Source organism: Oryza glaberrima, chromosome 11 (genome assembly GCF_000147395.1).
Source record: "Oryza glaberrima chromosome 11, OglaRS2, whole genome shotgun sequence".
In the NCBI taxonomy this organism is placed as follows: Eukaryota; Viridiplantae; Streptophyta; class Magnoliopsida; order Poales; family Poaceae; genus Oryza; species Oryza glaberrima.
Genome location: NC_068336.1, coordinates 8,638,425 through 8,658,618, shown reverse-complemented (window position 1 = coordinate 8,658,618; position 20,194 = coordinate 8,638,425). Strand labels below are relative to the sequence as shown.

The 20,194-nt window shown below is 42.5% G+C and overlaps 1 long non-coding RNA gene across 1 annotated transcript; it reads right to left on the bottom strand.

The window, feature by feature from the left end:
- Positions 1–2,488: 2,488 nt before the first annotated feature.
- LOC127755366 (uncharacterized) lies at positions 2,489–4,223 on the bottom strand. Its single transcript, XR_008013003.1, has 4 exons — positions 3,571–4,223; positions 3,374–3,488; positions 3,107–3,246; positions 2,489–2,864 (listed from the first exon to the last, which is right to left on the bottom strand). It is a non-coding gene; the product is annotated as an uncharacterized LOC127755366 (long non-coding RNA).
- Between the last annotated feature and the right edge of the window lie 15,971 nt (positions 4,224–20,194).

The window sequence follows — 20,194 nt, the reverse complement described above, 5'->3', positions numbered from 1 at the left end:
CGGCCGGTCAGACCACGGGCTGCGCCGGTCTGACCGCGCATTACACGCCGGTCTGACCGGCTACCAGAGCCCGGTCTGACCGGTCGCATAAAATGACGAATCCTGCTATCACCTGTGAAATCCAATCATCTCCAAAACCACTTCGTGAATAAATTATAAATAACAAAACCAATAATCTCCAATGCCCAATTATTCATCACAAAATAATAATCAAAAACACCTTTGATTTTACTCAGGTCCAGATGACTTTTCCCCAATTTGAACAGCCTAGGTTGGTCTACCGGGGGAGAAAGCTTGATATCTGGATTCTGGAGGCTGGCGCTGTGTTATGGCTATCAGGGTTCAAAACTTGCGTCAGCAAAAGGAGCTCTCGACTGAGGTGGTGTTTGGATCCAGGGACTTAACTTTAGTCCCTCTATTTAGACACTAATTTAGAGTACTAAATATAGACTACTTACAAAACTAATTACATAAATGAAAGCTAATTCACGTGACAAATTTTTTAAGCCTAATTAATCCATAATTAGAGAATGTTTACTGTAGCATCACATAGGCTAATCATGTATTAATTAGGCTCAATAGATTCGTATCGCGAATTAGTCTAAGATTATGGATGGGTTTTATTAATAGTCTACGTTTAATATTTATAATTAATTTCCAAACATCCGATGTGATAGGGACTTAAAACTTGTTTTAGTCCCATCTAAACAGGGTCTGAAGTCTCCAGTCCCCCAGGATCAACACTTGCAGTTAACAACGGGGGGAAAATCGCGTTTCCGAGCTGAGAGATAGGAGTAGCAACAGCCAAACAACTGCATATATTGCTATGCGGCGCCGGCCACGATATGGAGCAGCCGGTGGACAGCGATATCCACCACGTGATGGACAGCATAAAGGATCTCCAGCTCGCCAGAGGCGCGGCGCCTCGTCTGCTTCTGCGTCGATTGACTCTGTTCGACTAATGTGTGCTGCGCTGCCTGCGCCTGCCTCGTCTCCTCGCCAGCGAGGAGCTGCTGAGCTGCATACTGCACTGAATATTGCGGCTGATGGCCTCGGCTAGGGTTTAATTTTTTCAGTTTGGCCGAAATTTTGAATAAATGTTGGTCAAATTTAAACAAAATGTTACCAAATTCAAAAATATTACCAGGGTTTAATTTTTTGGTTTCGCCGAAATTTTCAAAATTTTGAACAAATACTGGTGAAATTTAAACAAAATATTACCAAATTCACAGAAAAATTAAAAAGGTTCAGCCGAAACAATATCGTATGGGGGGTCCGAAATTTCATTCCGAAATTTTCAACCCGGGCCTCCCCCCCTCCCGTTTTATTTTTTTTTGTTTTTTTATGAAATGGCCACTGGAGTATTACTCCATTCTAGAGAGTTTCACATCTCAATTGTGCGTGTTTCAATTCACCAACTTGCACAAGACATTAGTGTTTCAGTTTACAAAGCTTTTTTCTTGCCTCAGCTTCTCCCTCATGGACTAAGCTGTTGTGGAAGGTGCTCAATTGGTTTTTGTATGATAATTATGAAGGCAAAATCAGAAGCAATTTTCCTAAATATATACACTGAAAAAATGCTCATGCGTTGCAACGGATGAAAACTATTTTAATCTTATTATTGTTATACGGTTTAACTATGGTGAACTTGACTGTGTGAATTTGCTTGGATATAGTTTTCTTTTAGAAATTCATGAGCTGCAATTAGGAGTCCGACTTTCATCTCAAATTAGTATGCGAGTTTTTTTAAAGAGAATTCTTATACGACTCCTTTTGTATATCTAAAAACAAACGAACTTAAAATCTGACTCAAACACAAATATGTATTTTCAAAAGAGAGCGAACTTTAAAACCTACTCAAATACGAATGACGTACCAAAATACCGACAAAAACATCTTTAATTTTTATAATAGTAGAGATGTGGATGACAGAATCTTAAACAAAAATGTTGCACATTTTATATACCAGTTAGGTGCTGCTCCACATTATGTATATAACTAGCCAGCACCCCGCGCGTTGCCTCAGATGCCCAGATGTTTTAGCTAGTGAAATTGAAATGTTTGAATCAACCATGCAAGTGCAAAAATGAATATTAGCAATTCATTATTTATAGTAAAAATAAAGTAAAAATGCAACGCGATTATTTAGAGTATACTTCATATCGAAGTGTACAAATTGACAGTTAGTTGGCTTAAGACCGTAAAACATCGCAAGTTGATATGCAGATTGAGAAAGTGCCAAAAAAAAGAATAAATGGAAAAATGTGGATAGATAATAGTACATTAGTAGTACGTGAATATTGACCCATACTAAGGAGCTCATGCAATTGATCTCGTGGTCGAACACTTAGAACCTAGGTTGCTGCCTCATCCATATGCTCTCCTTTTTGAATTCTCTTGGTTTGGAAATGATGCATTAATTGATTGATGATCATTTAATAGCGATGGTCATGTAGGAGAACAGCCTAGTAGATGTCAGCATTGCAAGATGAAAATTAAGAGAAACAAAAAGTAATTAGCTTCCTAGTGTACCAAATAGATGAATATTCCTCCATATATCTCAGTTAGAGTTTTTTTGGATCTTATTTCTTATTTACATCGATGTGATTAGTACAATGGCAAGTTCAGCTTAGCCTCATTTACATAATAGAGAAGCACACACAATACTATAGCCTGAGGAAATGTACCATATGGTATAGTAAAAGAACACAGGGTGACAGATCTCACATAAACACATCTAGGAATGAGCAGAACTGCAGCAGTATCAGTGCACACTGTAATGACTAATGAGTATACAAAGCAACACTTAGTTGAAGTTGTATACCTTAATGTTTCTGCAGGCATTCTTCTATCTTCTGAGATAACTGGAAAAATATGCAGCAAAACATGAGCAATGTATGACCTGCTAGAAATAGAGAAATAGAAGAACAACTGATCAATTTCACAATCTTTTGTTTTAAAGTACACATGTGGATGAACACTTGCACAAATCATCCATACGATTTGCAGTGAGTGGACATGAACCATATGATCACGAAATAGATGTAGAATGATGAAAGGAAATATCATGTCCTTTTGTTGGGCAGCAAAATGACAGTGCACCTACTTTGTGCCATTTGTTGAGCAGCAAAAGAAAATGGCAAACGCATTCCTTAGTAAAGATTGAAACGAAGGCTTCCTGTCCTTTCCGAATAGAATGACAATCTGAATTTGTTTCATATAGAATTAGTTATGCATTCATTGCACCTACATGTTCAAGTGGATAAAATATATTGTTAGATACACACACCTATTTGATTGCACTACATGTGCGAGCGATCAGTAGAGCAATCGAACAAACGCCATCATGCATGAACTAATAAAGTTTACCTACATCTTGTGATCTTGAAGATACTAAACCCCAGCAACAGATCTAATGGAGCGCTAATATCATCCTGCGGTGCAGCTGGAAATCGGAGCGGCCGACTGGAGCATAGTGTGGCAGTGGACTGACAAATGTTGTACAGCTGATCATTTCTGCCATTTCACTAAACATAACAAAAGCATAAATAAATTTAACAGACACTTTACCTGCATCTTCAAGTCCTGGAGGCTTAGAGCAGCGCAAGGAAGGGGAATCGAACCAAAAACCAAATGCAAAGGCTACAGAAGATGAGTGAGGGATAAGAGATGCAGCTACCATGAGAGGCAGAGGAAGGAGAGCCGCTGAACCATGAGAGGGGAGGTCGCTGTTAGCCCTACGCACACCGATGCTGAAGAAGAAAGGGCTAGCGACAGGGGAAGGAGGGTGCTGGCATGAAGGCCCCGAATTGATCAGCGCCGTCGAGTCGACAGAGAGAAGGTGCGAAGAGCGTGGGTGGGGAAAGGGAAGGCAACCATGACGACGGCGGCGGCGGGGACCAGGCGACGGAGACAACCATGGTTCAGCGGCCACAACGCGATGTCTTGGTGATGTCGATTTGGGCGCACTGGAGGGTTCGCCGATTGCAGAGATGGCAGCAGCGGCGGCGGCAGCGTCGATTTGCTGGGGCAGCGGCGGTGGCATCGCCGATTTGGGAGGAGACGGAGAGCGAGAGAGGATCGGGGATTGGACGACGGAGAATAGGTGGTGCAGGCGACGGACAGGACAGGGCAAAGAGAAGGACGCGAGCACATCTGTACGGCTCTGATCGCACGATGCAGGTGCATCGGACGACTGACGTTAGGGAGCGCACTGTTGCACTGTAGCGGAATGCTGCTTTCTCGCGGTAGGTGTTACTGTGGGTAGAGAAACTAAAGGTTTTATATGACGTGCGAGCCTGTGCTATATTAAATAGGTACATTAGCGGATCAGTTATCTTGTTACCTTCTCAATGTTTTTTATCAGCAAAGTTCGTCTGTCTCTCTCTCTATACACACACACACATATATATATATATATAATAGAATCCAAACAAAGAGAATGAGAATAGTCCTTGAAAAATATTTGGTTTATATTGGTGAGCCGATATATAGGAAAGGGAGGCAACAGGGAATCATGTTGATGCTCCCATCACTGTCTTTTCCATTCACTGTCAAAGCACATAACTGTTTGTCAAACATCGTGTTTAGGGTAAAACATGCATCCGCAGCATCCGGGGATTATTAGGGAAGTACGCGGCCTGAACTTATGCTATATCAAAAATGGGAGTGTAATACTTCAATGACATGCTACTGTTTTTCTCTATGGCCTATGACTATTGTGACGCAGAGAGAAGACAATTGTGTTGTATTGGTATCAAGTATAGTATCTACATAGAGCTTTAGTAATCGTTCCAAGCTAGGGTGGATCCAGTGTGAGTGTCGGGGCGACTCAACTCCCCAATACCCCGCTAGATCACTATTGGTATAGAAGGAGAGAGAGAAGGGGGAAGAAGAGGGAGAGGAGGAAAAAGGAGATGAGTCCCCACTATAATCTTATTTTAGATTAACTCTTGTTCCAAGTAGAATATCGTTACAACTTACGAAGTGAATAAGAAAAAAAAAACTGTGTAGGAGCTCATTAGCAGGGTTGCATGGAAGAGATATAATAGATTGGATAGGTGTGCATAAAGAAATTTTTATTTACAGTGGGCCTGATATCTAGGGATAAGAGAAGTATCAACACACTAATGTCTAATGGTATAATGACCGGTTCCAACCTCTCACTATTAGTTACTATTTCAAGCAGTTCCAAAAAGATTGTGATTTACATTTTTCCCATTCACAAAAAATGTAACGACTTTAAAAGGTAGTTGGGCCCATTAAGATAAAGAAAACCAATTGTACACAATCGTAAGCACACATCTAGGCTGTGCAAATTTTAGTTGATTGACAAATAACAAAGTCAATATATTCCTAACAAGTGAAATATAGCAAAACTTACATTTTATGTGTTTGCATGCTGTTTAACTTATTTCAGTGTGAACATTCTTGCTGCATGGGCTTTTGGATGGCTGGACCTGTCAATCAACATTGAAACAAACGTACATTTATAGTTGTACACAATAACATTGCCATGTGCCATCATCAAAGCAGTGACATAGTTACGTTCTGTACGTCACCGGCTCACCGCCCAGCTGATTCGAAGTTCAATTCTAATTTTAACACTACATTTACGACATCCAGCTACCGGACCAATATATTCATTTGGAAGGTGACAACAAAAAAAAGCTCTAGCTAGATTGGATGCCATATGTTTTCTAGCTATTCTGAAATGCGATGGATAACCACCAATCATCCTTCTCATCTCTAGACCCTGTAATAAGTTTGTCCATCTCTTATAAAATTAGGATACCAAATGCCAACATGTGTGTAGATCGACTGTATAGAACACATGCATGCAGCCCACTATAGGAAAGAGAAACATCGAGAAATCTGGATGTGATGCACGGCCGGTTCATGATGAAATAGGACATAAGGTGCCTCATTTGCCTGCACGGAAGGTGTAGCTAGGTTTTGTTCGGGTCAACTAGCCACACTCTACTCAGTTGCCAGAGGCAAAAGATGACGCAGTTTCAAAAAAAAAAAAAGCAAAAGATGACACTTTGTGCAGCATGGCAGAAGACATGCTATGCCAAATGCCACCCCATGTATGTATAGGTAGACACCAGACAGTTTAATCTATAGTCCACTATGTGGAAGGAACTGAAGGCATGCATGGATGAAACATAAGTAATATGTTTCAGCATCATGCTACAAATTGCCAAATTGCAGGAGGGATGTTAAGCATGAATACTGGTCTGTACAGGGTTTGCAAGCTGGGCAGAACCATCTCCCACGATTTAGATTGAATGATATGGTGAATGACAGCCAATTTAATTAAGACTAAATACGGTGTTCATCCAACAGGCTGCGGAAGCCCGGTAGTAATTAGGAGATCAGAAATTTAGAATTAAGTTTAGGATTCACCAATTTGCACTAAGCTTCTCAAACTTTTTCTTTGTTCTGCCCGTCACAGATGACCTATTGTCTTGTAGCGATGGTCGAAGCGTTGAGCTGATTTTGTGAAAAATATGCTGCTCATTGATTTCCTGGTTGATAATAAGGAATCAAGGTGAAACCGGATGGATAGTGAACATATACATACGTGTGAACCAAGATATGTTCTAAAGCAAAATTGATGTACATGTTTTAGTGGTAATTTTTACAATGATCTCTACCGACAGTAGTATTACTCATAAGGTATAGGAAAAAGTACGAATTACCCCCCGAACTATCGTGGTCGTCCGAATTACAACCCTGAACCACAAAACTGGATATTCTTCACCCCCAACTATACAAACCGGACGAATTACCCCCTCGACCTAATCCGCGGTGGTTTTGGTCTACGTGGCGTACACATGGCAGTCCAGTCAGCATTCTATATTAAAAAAATGTGGGATCCACATGTAATGCGCTCTCTCTCTCTCTCTCTTCCTCTCTCTCTTCTCTGACGGTCAGCGGCAGGCTAGGGCAGCGGCTGAGGGCGGCGGCGGGGGCGGCGGCTGAGGGCGGCGGAGGCGCCGCCGTTGGTGGTGCTGCCGCCGCGTCGCCGCTCGGCCTAGACGAGGAGGGGATGGGGAGGATGGCGGCCGGGAGTGGAAGCGAGGAGGAGGGGATGGGGAGGACGGCGGCGCCCCCGCGACCAGGAAGGATGGACGACGCCGAGGCCGCCGCCCCCGCCGCCCTCAGCCGCCGCCTCCGCGTCACCGCCCGACACCGCCGCAGCTCCGCACCGAGGCCGCCGCCCTCAGCCGCCGTCTAGGCCGAGCGGCGACGCGGCGGCAGCACCACCACCGGCGGCACCTCCGCCACACTCAGCTGTCGCCTCCGCGTCACCATCCGACGTCGCCGCGCTCGATTGTGCGCCGCCGTTTCCCCTTTTGCTCTGCTTCACTGCCGCCGTGCTCGATTGTGCGCCGCCGTGGTCTCCCTCGCCGATTCCTCGCGCCACCACCATCTTGGAGCTCCCTTGAACCTCCCCACTAGCTCCCGCACCGTGCCTCTCCTCCCGCCGCCGCCGAGCGTAGTCATGCTTCGCCGTCGGCCCTTCTCCCCCTCGATTCCCGTCGCCGTCACCTTTCCCGTGTCCTAAGCAACCGTCCCGAGTCGCCGCCCTGGCCGCTCGCGCCTCCTCTCCCCTTTTGCCGTGCCGTCTTCTTCCGCCGCCGCATAGTGCCGCCGCGCGTGCATCGCAGGTGACCATCTAGGCCGAGCGGCGACGCGGCGGCAGCACCACCGCCGGCGGCGCCTCCGCCACCCTCAGCCGCTGCCCCCGCCTGCCGCTGACCGTGAGAGAGAGGAAGAGAGTGAGGAGAGTGAGAGAGAGAGAAGAAGAGTGAGAGAGAGAGTGTGTATGATAGGTGGGCCCCATATTTTTTTAATACAGAATGCTGACTGGACTGTCACGTGTATGCCACGTAGACCAAAACCACCGTGGATTGGGTCGAGGGGGGTAATTCGTCCGATTTGTAAAGTTGGGGGTGAAGAATATCCGGTTTTGTGGTTCAGTGGGGTAATTCGAACGACTGCGATAGTTCGGGGGGGTAATTCGTACTTTTTCCTAAGGTATATGTGGACATGAGTGTACTATACTACTTAAGCTACAATTTTATTTCACATATAGACATAGTTGGTGAATCAGTTATTTTCGAGCTTAAGGGCTTGTTCACTTTGATGCCATTTTCAACCTTACCAAGTTTTGGTAAAGTTGCAAAAAAAAGTAGCTACATTTAGTTTGCTGCCAAATTTTGGTAACTATATAAGAAATTCTGCTAAAAAAGTTACCAAAATTTTGGCATGGCAATGCCAAAATTTGGTAAGGTTTTTTTTTCATCAAAGTGAATAGGCCCTAAGAGCCATGATAGATCCTGTAGATGTTAGATAACTCCTGGTCACCCTTTTTCTATTAAGAGAAATAATAGTTCAGAAATTACACAAGCCTGGCCGGAGCTAGTCTCTACAGTTTTCCGTCAACATGATGCGCTTGGCCACGCATGCTGCACTCTCAATGTCTATATCAAGGTAAAAAGTTCATCACCTTATATATTTATATCTACTATACAAAGGCACTCTTAAAAGCCCCCACGTCAATCAGAAAAAGAACTGAACGATGGGAACCTTACAAACCTAGTTAATTAATTTTTGAAGCTAAATTATTATTTTTAGAAAGTACCTCATCGCTAATGGGTCATAAACAAACAATGTCTCAGATGACCTCAACTGTGATGGCATTGGTATATTAGGCCATCATAGATGAGTCACCTGTGACAGGATCCGAAGTAGATTCATCAGAGATAGGGTTACTTCTAATGGATCGTAAGCTTTGAGCCCGTCACAAGAGAATGACATCTAACTGGTAACAAGCACACATGGACTGGTGGTGGGCCTCACCTCTGATGGACAACGGAAACACAACCCATCAAAAAGGTGAGTGGAGTTATCCCTGACCACTCATCTCTAGCCAGGGTTGAACCCATCAAAGGTAAGGGTTTGTGTCCGACAAAGGTGACCTGATCCGGCGTAGTGCCTCGTGTTACTTTTGTCATTGTATATCTGTTTGGATATGTATGGGCTCATTCATGACGATTGACAAAACATTTTTCGAGGATTCTACTCCTAGATAAAATTTTCCTGTGCCAATTTAATATATTCATATATGTACAATGCTATTACGAGTACTGTTTGATGACATCTATATTAAGCATCATCTCTTTTATGGATACTCCATGAAGAAAAACCATAGGACAACATTTAATATGAGGAAAGATGTGAATGAAGAGCAGGTAGTCACGGCTGTGGAAGCTTAGGGTATGTGAAATGGAGGCACTAGGAATTCAAGTCTCTGCTCCCATCTCCACGTACGGTTGTTCTCGATCACAGTGATATCACATACCGGGTACCTAGAGAAACCGTTAGTTACATACTCGATTGATGAGCAAAGAACACAAAATATTATTGCGATCCATATAGTTGCCAAGTAGTTTCTTCTATTGTGCCTGTCTAGAGTTATTGGGATGTACAAATACACAGACCTCATGATTATTGATTAACACTAGCAAGAAGATATCCTAATAATATCGCAATATCATAAAAAAACCGTAAAATTAATCTTATATATAAGGTACCACCGGTTAATTTCTTGATTTCATAAATTTAACCATGTATGTTCAATTTAAATTTATATTTGTCATATCAAAATTCATTTTAATATGATAAATAGAATGTGTGGTTTTACGAACGTTTGATGCCAGGCTTTGGCTGTATAGATTCTTCTTCACAAAAATAATTGCTATGGAAATCTTGTGAACTCCCTTAGCTCATATACATAGGTTTAGTGGATCGCCAACACCTAAAAGAAGTGCAAACGCATTAACATCATAGACAATTTGCAGCCGTTTTTAGTGCATTCATTAACTTAGACATTTCAGCCTATTTTTTCTCGAGGAAAACCTCCAAAAAGGCAGGGAGCTCCTGTAATTTCTCTGATGGAAGAAGAGAGTTATCCAGTTTATTAGGAAAATCGAGTAAAAAAAATTACTACATCACGGTTAATTAAGGAAAACCAATGAAACCCTGACATTATTAAAGTTAGCAAACCACACAGACCTAGACCCACTAACAAAGACCAACGATCCAATAAGCAAAATCTCCTAAGACGAAGCCTTCAAAAAGGACACGGAAACATAAGGATGGCATCGCCAGATCCAAATTAATATGAGATTTTCACGCAGTGAGATCGCTTGAGGCTGACGATAACAATGGCTCGACAGCAACACCTTCAAGAAGGTGTATGACACCTAAGGGCATCGCCGTTGTTAGTGCTGGCAAGCCGTGCAAGGCTTTCGCCTTAAAGTCCCATCCAACCATCTCATCCACGATGAAAACCACACAATGCCACCTGCACGCCAAAAGCCACCACTTGTCCAACATAGCCATTGACGCACATATGCTAGATTTTCATAGCTGCATAGCACCAAGCTATCGAAGGCATCTGTTCGTCGCCATGGTCACATTCCACCGCCACACCACACCATGGAGCTGCACACGAGAAAGAGGGTAGGAAATCCACATAGAGAAGTGGCCCGAGTGAAGAGAGGCCATAGCTCTAGCACAGCTTGCCAAGACGACCTGCGCCATCACCTAGATTGTTCTATAAGAAGCTCCAAGCCGAACCGTGGAGCTAGCCCGTGGGAACTGCCGGACGACCACCACCAGACCAGTCTAATCTGTCGGAAAACCTAGATCTAGATCTAGATCTAGAAAAAAAAATAAAAGGGGAGATGGAGAAGGATGAAAGAGATCCAGGAAAAAAATGAGAAAGGGATAGGAGATCGAGATAAGGATGGGGGAAAGGATGTAGGAGGGAGGAGGGCAGAGGTAGGCGCTGCCGACACCACCACCGTCGGCGGCGGCGGCGGCGTGGCTGGCTGGACAAGGGGAGCCTACGGACTCGCCTTTGGTCACCTCCCGTGTCGCCCCGAGAGAACGGCATGGGAGTCAGCCCTCATTTCAATTTAATTAGTTGGCCCTACTAGAAATTGGGTTGTTCCAAGCTAGGCCAATGTAGTAGCAATGTTGAGAATGATGACAAATAATTAGGCTCTTCCATGCTATATAGATCGCCCTAGGCTCCTAGCTACTCGCCATCAGCAAAGCATGGGTACAAGAAAGAGCCGTAGCCTTCAATATTCCAATAGGAGATGGAGGCATCTGGAATTCACATCAGAGCCGAGAAATTCCGCCTCGTGAATTTTCCTTCGAAGAGCCTATAGTTATCTTTAGCAATTTATTTTGGATAGAAAAAGGATACACCATGGTTTGGGTTCTGTCTTGCTGTAAAAATTTCGAGCCCTGTGCTCAGGGTCAGCAAGGTCAAGCCGGTGACGGCCATGAACAATACAGCAGTATCTAAGCGATCGACAATGCAACGTCACTGGCATGTGATGCTTTGAGAATTGCTCTTGCTGAAAGGAATGCATCTATGTTAGCGGCAACGTTAGCAGGTGATTTTTTCCTAGAGAGGGATGTATGTTAATATTGGAAGTTATTGGGAGTACAGCAAAATCTAATTAGAACTGCATGATCATATATATTGCTAACTATATGAAAACTCAACATCAAAGACTCGAGGTATGCTGCTTGGGTACTTAAAACTTTTCGGCCGCTTATTTGTAGTGTTTTCCTTTTTTCCAATTTCCCTGCAACATCAAATATCTCTTCATGCTTAACTAGGGACAATTAAGCAAGCATAAATAATGTTCTACAGGAATGGATTGTGAGTCTGTGACGTGGTTGAATGATTTGAGAAAGATATCAAGGATTAATTTGTAGAATCGAATACAGAACCAAGCCTACTAGAGAGGAGCGAATGGAAGGAAAAAAAACAAATAACTTTTAGCGAAAACAGAAGTTACCCGCAAACTTGACGAAGCTATACCAGTCACACTGCTACATCACCACCGGTCTGACCACAGTACTCCCACCGGTCTGGCTGCTTGCAACGGGGTTGCCCATAGTCATGAATCCGACTAGAACTATGACTCCTAATCACATAGGAAACCTATCAAACCAGGAAAACAACATCCCCATACAACTCCAAACTTCAACATTTACAAATTTGGACTGCTTTTTTCGGTACGCACACAACACGATGAAACGGGACATAACGTCTTATTTGCCAGTTGTTGAAGTGCTGGTTATTAGGGCCCATGGCTTTGTACGGGTGGACTGGCCTTGCTTTCACCAGTTGGCAGAAGCAAGAGACAATACTTAGGGCCTGTTTGGATTGCTACCCTATCAAAATTTACCCTACCAATATTTTGGTAGGGTAGCAAACCAAACACCTCTATCAAAACACTACTTATGCCACAAATTTGGCTTTGCCCATGAACTTGTGTCTTATAGGTATATTTTGACTTCAATCCAAATGAACATTTTTAACTCTACCCTACTAAAGTTTTGGTAGTGCCAAAATTTGCCTAAGATTTAGCACTACCAAAATTTTAATAGGGTATCAATCGGAAACATGACCTTAGACTACCATATCATCTTCCTAGTCACTAAACTCGAGAAGTTTCTCCACCTTATGCTAAATTGCAAGAAAATTACTAGTAAAGAATGACCGAAGATGTGCTATGCCAAATGAATGCCACCCCATGCATGCAGGTAGACACAAGACCGTTTGTGCTACAGTTTAGTACAAAATGATGTTCAGCATCCTGTCAAAGAGAAAATGAAGGGGATTCAGCAATGTTGTTTTTTAATACATAAGTGACCATCTAACATCTTTTGTTTGATTGCCATGTTACACGTTTTGTTTGGTTGTCTTCTTTGCCTTTAATATCACCCTCTTCACAATGCAAAAAATATTTTTGGTAGCTGGCTAAGGGGAGTGCCTAGTTACATGTTTTGTCTTCTTTGCCTTCAACATCTTTTGTTTGATTGCCAGGTTACATGTTTTGTCTTCTTTGCCTTCAATACTATGCATAATAATGCTATACGATTGAAATTGGTAGCCAAACAACTTTTGTTCTAGTTTGGATGGCGTGGTATCTACATAAATTTGTTATAAAATGTATGTGATTTTGAAAACGTTATTTTAATAAATCATTTTATTGGCAGAAGTTAGGAGTATGTCCCATCACGCCTTTTTTTTAAATTCCTTCCTATTTAGTTTTGAGACTTTTTCACTATGTGTCCACGGGCAGAGACCGAAGATGTAATCCTCATTTCTATTATCTATAAAAAAAAGTTGCATGATGCAGAAATTTGTGTTGATATGTTTCTTGTTCAACACCGTTTCATAACCGTGCGAAAAGTGGCAGTATTACCAAATCGTTGAGCCAATAGACCAACGTGCAAGTGGAGATGTCTTAATTTTGTGCATTCTAATGTTCTGAAATGCATACAGTTTCAGCAGAATTGTTGAAGACACATGCTAGGATGCGTGCTTTTGTTCCATTCAAAAATATTTGTGTGCTTTGCTCTTTTATCTATTGGTTCTGCAGAGTTTGTCACTTGCTACTGAATTCACAGAGTCACCAGTATGAAGAATGCAACCTGAAAACAGTTGTGCTTCGAGTTCCGACAATACCGGCAGTTAAGCTCATGAGTCAGGCAATTTATCAATCAAACATTTGCAAATTCAGAACCATTTGTACTAATCAGGAGTACTGTTACCCAATTAGATTAACAGCCCATACTGTACTACTTAATTAGGATTAAAACCATCTTACATTTCTTCTGGTTTAAAAAGTTAAGGGGTGTATAATGACTGATGTAAGAATTAGGTAGGATGGTAGAAGTTGATTTTTCATGGGACAAAATTGAAGTTGAGTTTTTTTTTGGACGGAGGGGAGGGAGTAAGAGTTAAGGGGATTGCTTAAACTTTTGTGACTGATGAGGGGCTTGAATATATAGTTGGTGGATCAGTTTTACTTGGTGACTTATGAGCGCCATGAGAGCTCCTGTATAATACATGTTAGATAACTCTGGGTCGCCGATGGTGCGTTCACAATGTTAAAGTTCATCTGTACATATTTCTTAATCTACACTTTTCGTTTCATTTTATAAGTCATTTTGATTTTTTTTAGTCAAACCTTTTTTAGTTTAACTAAATTTATAGAAAAATTTCACAACATACCACCTCTGTTTTTTTAATGTATGACATTGATGATTTTTCGCATAACATTTGATCATTCGTTTTTTTAAAAATTTAGTATAAATATGTAAACGTATAAGTTAATATTATAGTTTCTTTATTGATAAAACATGTCACACCAAAATAAATAGTATTTATATATATTTTAATAAGATGAATAGTCAAACGTAGTGTCGATGTTTGATGTCACGATTCCGGTATTTGGATAGTGTGGTGATCGTTGGTACTAGGATATACGCGAGACTGAGGTAAAAGAGATGGAGACGAGGATTTTTATATAGATTCGGGCCCCTGAATTGTCAGGTAATAACCCTACATCCTGTTGGCCGAAGCCGATATTGCTTTTATTCACCATAATCACACCAGTACAATATTTGAGGTAGCCTATCTAACTGTTGTCGACATGGCGGTCTGAAGGTCTAACTCGTAGTCGACAACAGGGTAGTCTTCCTCCTCGAGTTTGTGCTCTGCTAGATCAGAGACAGCGCTAGATCCCTACGGCCGGCCTCTGTAGGTACCAGATAGGGTCGATCCAGGCATATCTCTGATGTCGATATCTGGTGGCTTGTCTTGGCGTATGTTGGCTTGTATGTTGTGGCTTCTGTTGTTCCGTGTATGTTGATTGTGGTGGGTGTGTCCCCTTTCCTCCTAGGGGGCCTTGTATTTATACCCATAGGTGTCCCCTTGTCCAAGTAGAACTAGGGAAACCAATATGGATACAATCCGAGTAGTCCTTGTCGTTTCCATGTAGAACTCTGGTCGTCTTTCCTTATCCGGAACTCCACCTATATCCGCAGGTTATTTCCGTATAGGACATGGTATGTAGTGGGTCCTGCCGAGATTTAGTCATCTACTATTAGGTATGTGGTATCCATAACCCTGACAGTAGCCCCCGACTTCAATGCAAATGAACAAATTCATATTCTCAACCGCAGACCTTGGAGTAACTGTTATCGAGCTCACGTGACCGTTCTCGATGAGTTCAGAGATAACGCTAGACTTCCTTTATCAGCCTCGTGCGGACACCTGAAGGGTTTGTCTGAGTCAATCTCCGACGTCAACCAAGAAAGTACAGAACATACGATTAAGTCTCCCGTCTTGCTGTAATCGAGAATTTGGATTGAAGTCAAGAAATTTTATCTCGGCGGGTACACCATCTCTTCATTCCGTATTCCTTGTCGAGATCCACCAACCGTTCTCGAGCGATCGAGAAGGCGTAGAATCTGCGACGAAGCCTTGTCAACATTTGTCGTATTCGCCTTAGTCGATCTTGGTGTAGAACCATAGAGACATGGAGTCTTCGTCAATGTCAAATAGAATTTTCCTGAAATCAACACTCAGAAAAAAATATTAGATAGAAATAGCCCCCGAGCGAACGCTCAAAGGGTGACATGTTATAATATGTATGGAAAACTGAAAATGAATTAAATTTACAGACCAATGTTTTGTATATGAGCGTCTTCTCTCTTACCGACTTCGATCAGTCAGTTTGTTGAGTCATACACTCTCCCTAGCCCCCAGCCTTGTCGTCGAAGAATCGTTCTCGGAATATAAGGCTCTTGGACCTTTGACCTGCCTTGGTTGAACAAGCACTGATCCTAGCCCCCAGCCGTGAAGTTGGAAAACCCAAATTCCGATTACACGGCTTGGTTAATACGCACGGCGAGAACTCTTACCCGACCAGATCTTACATGGTCTTTTGTCTCTATAGGATCCGACAAGGCCTTATCGGCTCTGGGTGTCCCCAGCCGAAGTTCCCTTAGGTTCCTCGGAGGCCTTGTCAAGACGGCGTAAAGGGACAGTAGGATAGGTTTCAACGCTAGGTGTCATCGTGGTAAGGGATCTCTGGGTAAAACACTTGGCGATATTGTGTACCTGATGTCAACTTTGTTGAGGTAGAGGTAGTGGGAGAATCGCTACACCTCTGGTCGAGGACCAGGTAGTAGTCGTAACTCGACCACTAGAAGTAAATGTACGAGAGATCGCTACGATTAACTGGTTGAGAACCAATGAGTAGGTGTCTCTTGATCATTTGGAGTCGTGGTACGAGGACCATTACACTGCCGGTCGAAAACCAGTCGCAGTTGTTCCTCAACCATCTGAAGTTAAGGCGCGAGAGATTGCTACGTTTACTAGTTCGAGAACCAGCAAGCGAGTAGAATTATCTCTTGAACACCAATGGAAGTTGCGGTGCGAGAGATTGCTACGTACTGGTTCGAGAACCAGCAAGCGAGTAGAGTTATCTCTCGAACACCGATGGAAGTTCGTGGTGCGAGAGATTGCTACATACTGGTTCGAGAACCAGCGAACGAGTAGAGTTATCTCTCGAATACCAATGGAAGTTCGCGGTGCGAGAGATTGCTACGTACTGGTTCGAGAACCAACGAACAAGTAGAGTTATCTCTCGAACACCAATGGAAGTTGCGGTGTGAGAGATTGCTACGTACTGGTTCGGGAACCAGCGAACGAGTAGAGTTATCTCTCGAAAACCAATGGAAGTTCGCGGTGCGAGAGATTGCTACATACTGGTCTGAGAACCAGCGAACGAGTAGAGTTATCTCTCGAACACCAATGGAAGTTCGCGGTGCGAGAGATTGCTACGTACTAGTCCGAGAACCAGCGAACGAGTAGAGTTATCTCTCGAACACCAATGGAAGCGCTAGAGTTGGTTTATTACATGTGCATATCATGTAGCCAGCATGACTCACACACCCAACTTGTAGCATATCCGGATGTCCGTTCGCAATCATGTCGGGTGATCAAGCCGACAACGTTCACAAGGAATTATCCGTTAACAACCTTTTCTCAAATAGTCTAGCCACGGCCGGTGCTATGAGATAGGTCGTCGGTCTTCGTTGGTAGGTTGGGCGCGACTACTCTGCATTTGTCGAGATCGTTCTCGATAATGCGGTATACTCGACCACAACCTACTCGAGTGCTCAATTGTTCCTGAAAAATATTTTCTAGAAGGCAAGACATATAGCAGAGAATATCGAGCATGTACTCAAAAAACTGCATGGATCTTCTAGTATTATCAGGACATAACGAGCAGATGAAAATATCAGGCATTATGTAGACCGTAAACAAGCATGATTTATGAAGAAGAAAATAGAGCGAGCCCCAGCGTTAGACCGTAGTCGATTTAACATCGAGGACACTCGCGCAACAGATATTGTATAAAAAGCATGCTCTAGGTAAACATAATAAATTATTGATCTGACAATGCTGTATAAGTCTGAAAAATAGGTACGATAAATTGTGTATAAAACATTGCGTACCTTTGTAGATACATGCGGATGTATCTACGAAATTAGTAGATCAATTGAATTAATTAATCTACTAATTACCTTGATTAGCCTTGGTAACTGGTCTGGATTGTTTTCTACAAGCACGTACAGGTGGCCCACTGACATACGTACATATGTACCTAAGGTAAAATAGCCTTCGGTACATTGTAAGTGTTAATGTATGTGCATGGGTCCCACGGTATGCATGTATAATATACGTGTAGATGGCAATGCAGTCGGCCGGCTGCTTGGTTGGCAGGTCGAACGACGGGTAATTGACTCCGATCTGATGTAGGCCAATGTATCTGAATCCGATGAGGACACCTCGTCGATTCTCAGAATAGGCTAACCGTCAGACTGATCTCGGATGTCGTCAACACCCAATGATGGTAATTTGTCGAACTTTTTGGCAGTGGATGTCGGTTTAGAGGTAGTCGATCCAGGCAAGGCCTCACGGTTGACAACTTTGAACCGATACCCTCCACGGCGATGACGTCTTGAAGGTTGGTCGATCTCGAGAGATCGAATTGTTGACGACGATGGTTCCGATCTCATCGGAGCACGTACTCTGGCCAGGTTGGATCTCCCTGGTCCAAAGTAGTTGAAGTATCCCTCATCAAAAAATCCGCGGTGACGCGGCCATGACGAAGCTTGAGATGATGAGGGTCCCGATCCACCGGATAACGCACTTCGATTGGGTTGGATCCCCCTACAGCCGAAGTCGTTGAGTAGCTTGTTGTTGGAGAATCCATCTTTTGAACCCATCTCGTCTAAATCCTGAAGTTCCCTACCTGGCGTGCCACTGTCGACGTTTGATGTCGCGATTCCGGTATTTGCATAATATGGGGATTATTGGTACTAGGATATACGCGAGACTGAGGTAAAAGAGATGGAGACGAGGACTTTTATATAGATTTGGGCCCCTGAATTGTCAGGTAATAACCCTACATCCTGTTGGCCGAAGCCGGTATTGCTTTTATTCACCATAATCACACCAGTACAATATTTGAGGTAGCCTATCTAACTGTTGTCGACATGGCGGTCTGAAGGTCTGACTCGTAGTCGACAACAGGGTAGTCTTCCTCCTCGAGTTTGTGCTCTGCGAGATCAGAGACAGCGCTAGATCCCTATGGCCGGCCTCTGTAGGTACCGGATAGGGTCGATCCAGGCATATCTCTGATGTCGATATCCGGCGGCTTGTCTTGGCGTATGTTGGCTTATATATTGTGGCTTCTGTTGTTCCGTGTATGTTGATTGTGGTGGGTGTGTCCCCTCTCCTCCTAGGAGGCCTTGTATTTATACCCATAGGTGTCCCCTTGTCCAAGTAGAACTAGGGAAACCGATATGGATACAATCCGAGTAGTCCTTGTCGTTTCCATGTAGAATTCTGGTCGTCTTTCCTTATCCGGAACTCCTCCTATATCTACAGGTTGTTTCCGTATAGGACATGGTATGTGGTGGGTCCTGCCGAGATTTAGTCATCTACTATTAGGTATGTGGTATCCATAACCCTGACACGTAGGTAGTATAAAATACCAAATTAATTTTATTGATTCTAGCATTTTGAATATATTTTGATAATATGTTTATTTTATGTTAGAAATACTATTATATTTTTCTACTAGTTTGATCAAACTTAAATAACTTTAACTTGAAAAGGAATATAAAAAATTACTTATATATAAAACGCATGGAGAACTAATTATATGTTATCCAAAAAGCTTGAAACTCCCAATTAGCATAGTATGAACCCAGTTGGAATTAAATTTGCAAATATATTGTTGATTTCTTTTTTCCGATAAATATTTGGGATGTAATTTTTTTTTTACAGAAATATACCGTTGGTCTTAAAAAAAATTACGCGAAATGACGTGGGGTTACGTCGCATGCGGTTTCGCACGCGTAGGGAGACCTGGGGACTGGGGGCAGCTCAAGTTGTTTAATTATCGATTAATTAATTATTAATTAACCGCAGAATAATTAATTGCTAATTATTATTACTTAATCGCTAATTGGGTAATTAGTTAGTCACTAATTAAGCGGCTGCTCGCTAGACAAGCCGTTCGCTCTGGCTCTTTTATTTTAGCGAGACCGTTTGGTCTCGCTGTCTCTCTTTGTGCGATACCGCCCATGTCGACACACCCAGATCATTCTCGCGCAACTATTGTGTGAGACCGATGGTATATTTTTGTTAAAAAATTTACATTCTGAATATTTTTGAGAAAATAACAAATTAACAGTATATTTTTAAATTTAATTCAAGCTAGTTGAACGATTGAAGCTGAACAGTGGACGTGCTCTTCCGAGCAGAGATGATCCAGCGTCCTGTTCAGCAGCATAGACTCACACCATCACTTTTGCAATTTTGTGCAGCAATTAGGTATTTATGGACTTGGACTAGTTTAGACCCACTTTCGGAATGGACGATTACTTGACAGAAGGATTTTGGACATTGGAAGATCCAACTTTCCAAGGATTTTTTTTCCTTCTAACAATTTACTGTTATATATCGTCATCGTACATGTACAATGCTGTTACAATTGCGCGATGACATGTAATAAATTGAGTAATTTACTAATGAAAACACCACCAGTGTTAAATTAACAGCTCATCTCCTTTATGGATATTCCATGGAAAAAAACTGCAGGACGAAGGTATCAATTATCAATAGTTGCAGTCCTCTTTTCATTTTGAATGTTTATATATATTGTATGTAGCATTCCCAATTTCACAATAGCTAGTCAAACCATATTTATAGAAAAATGCA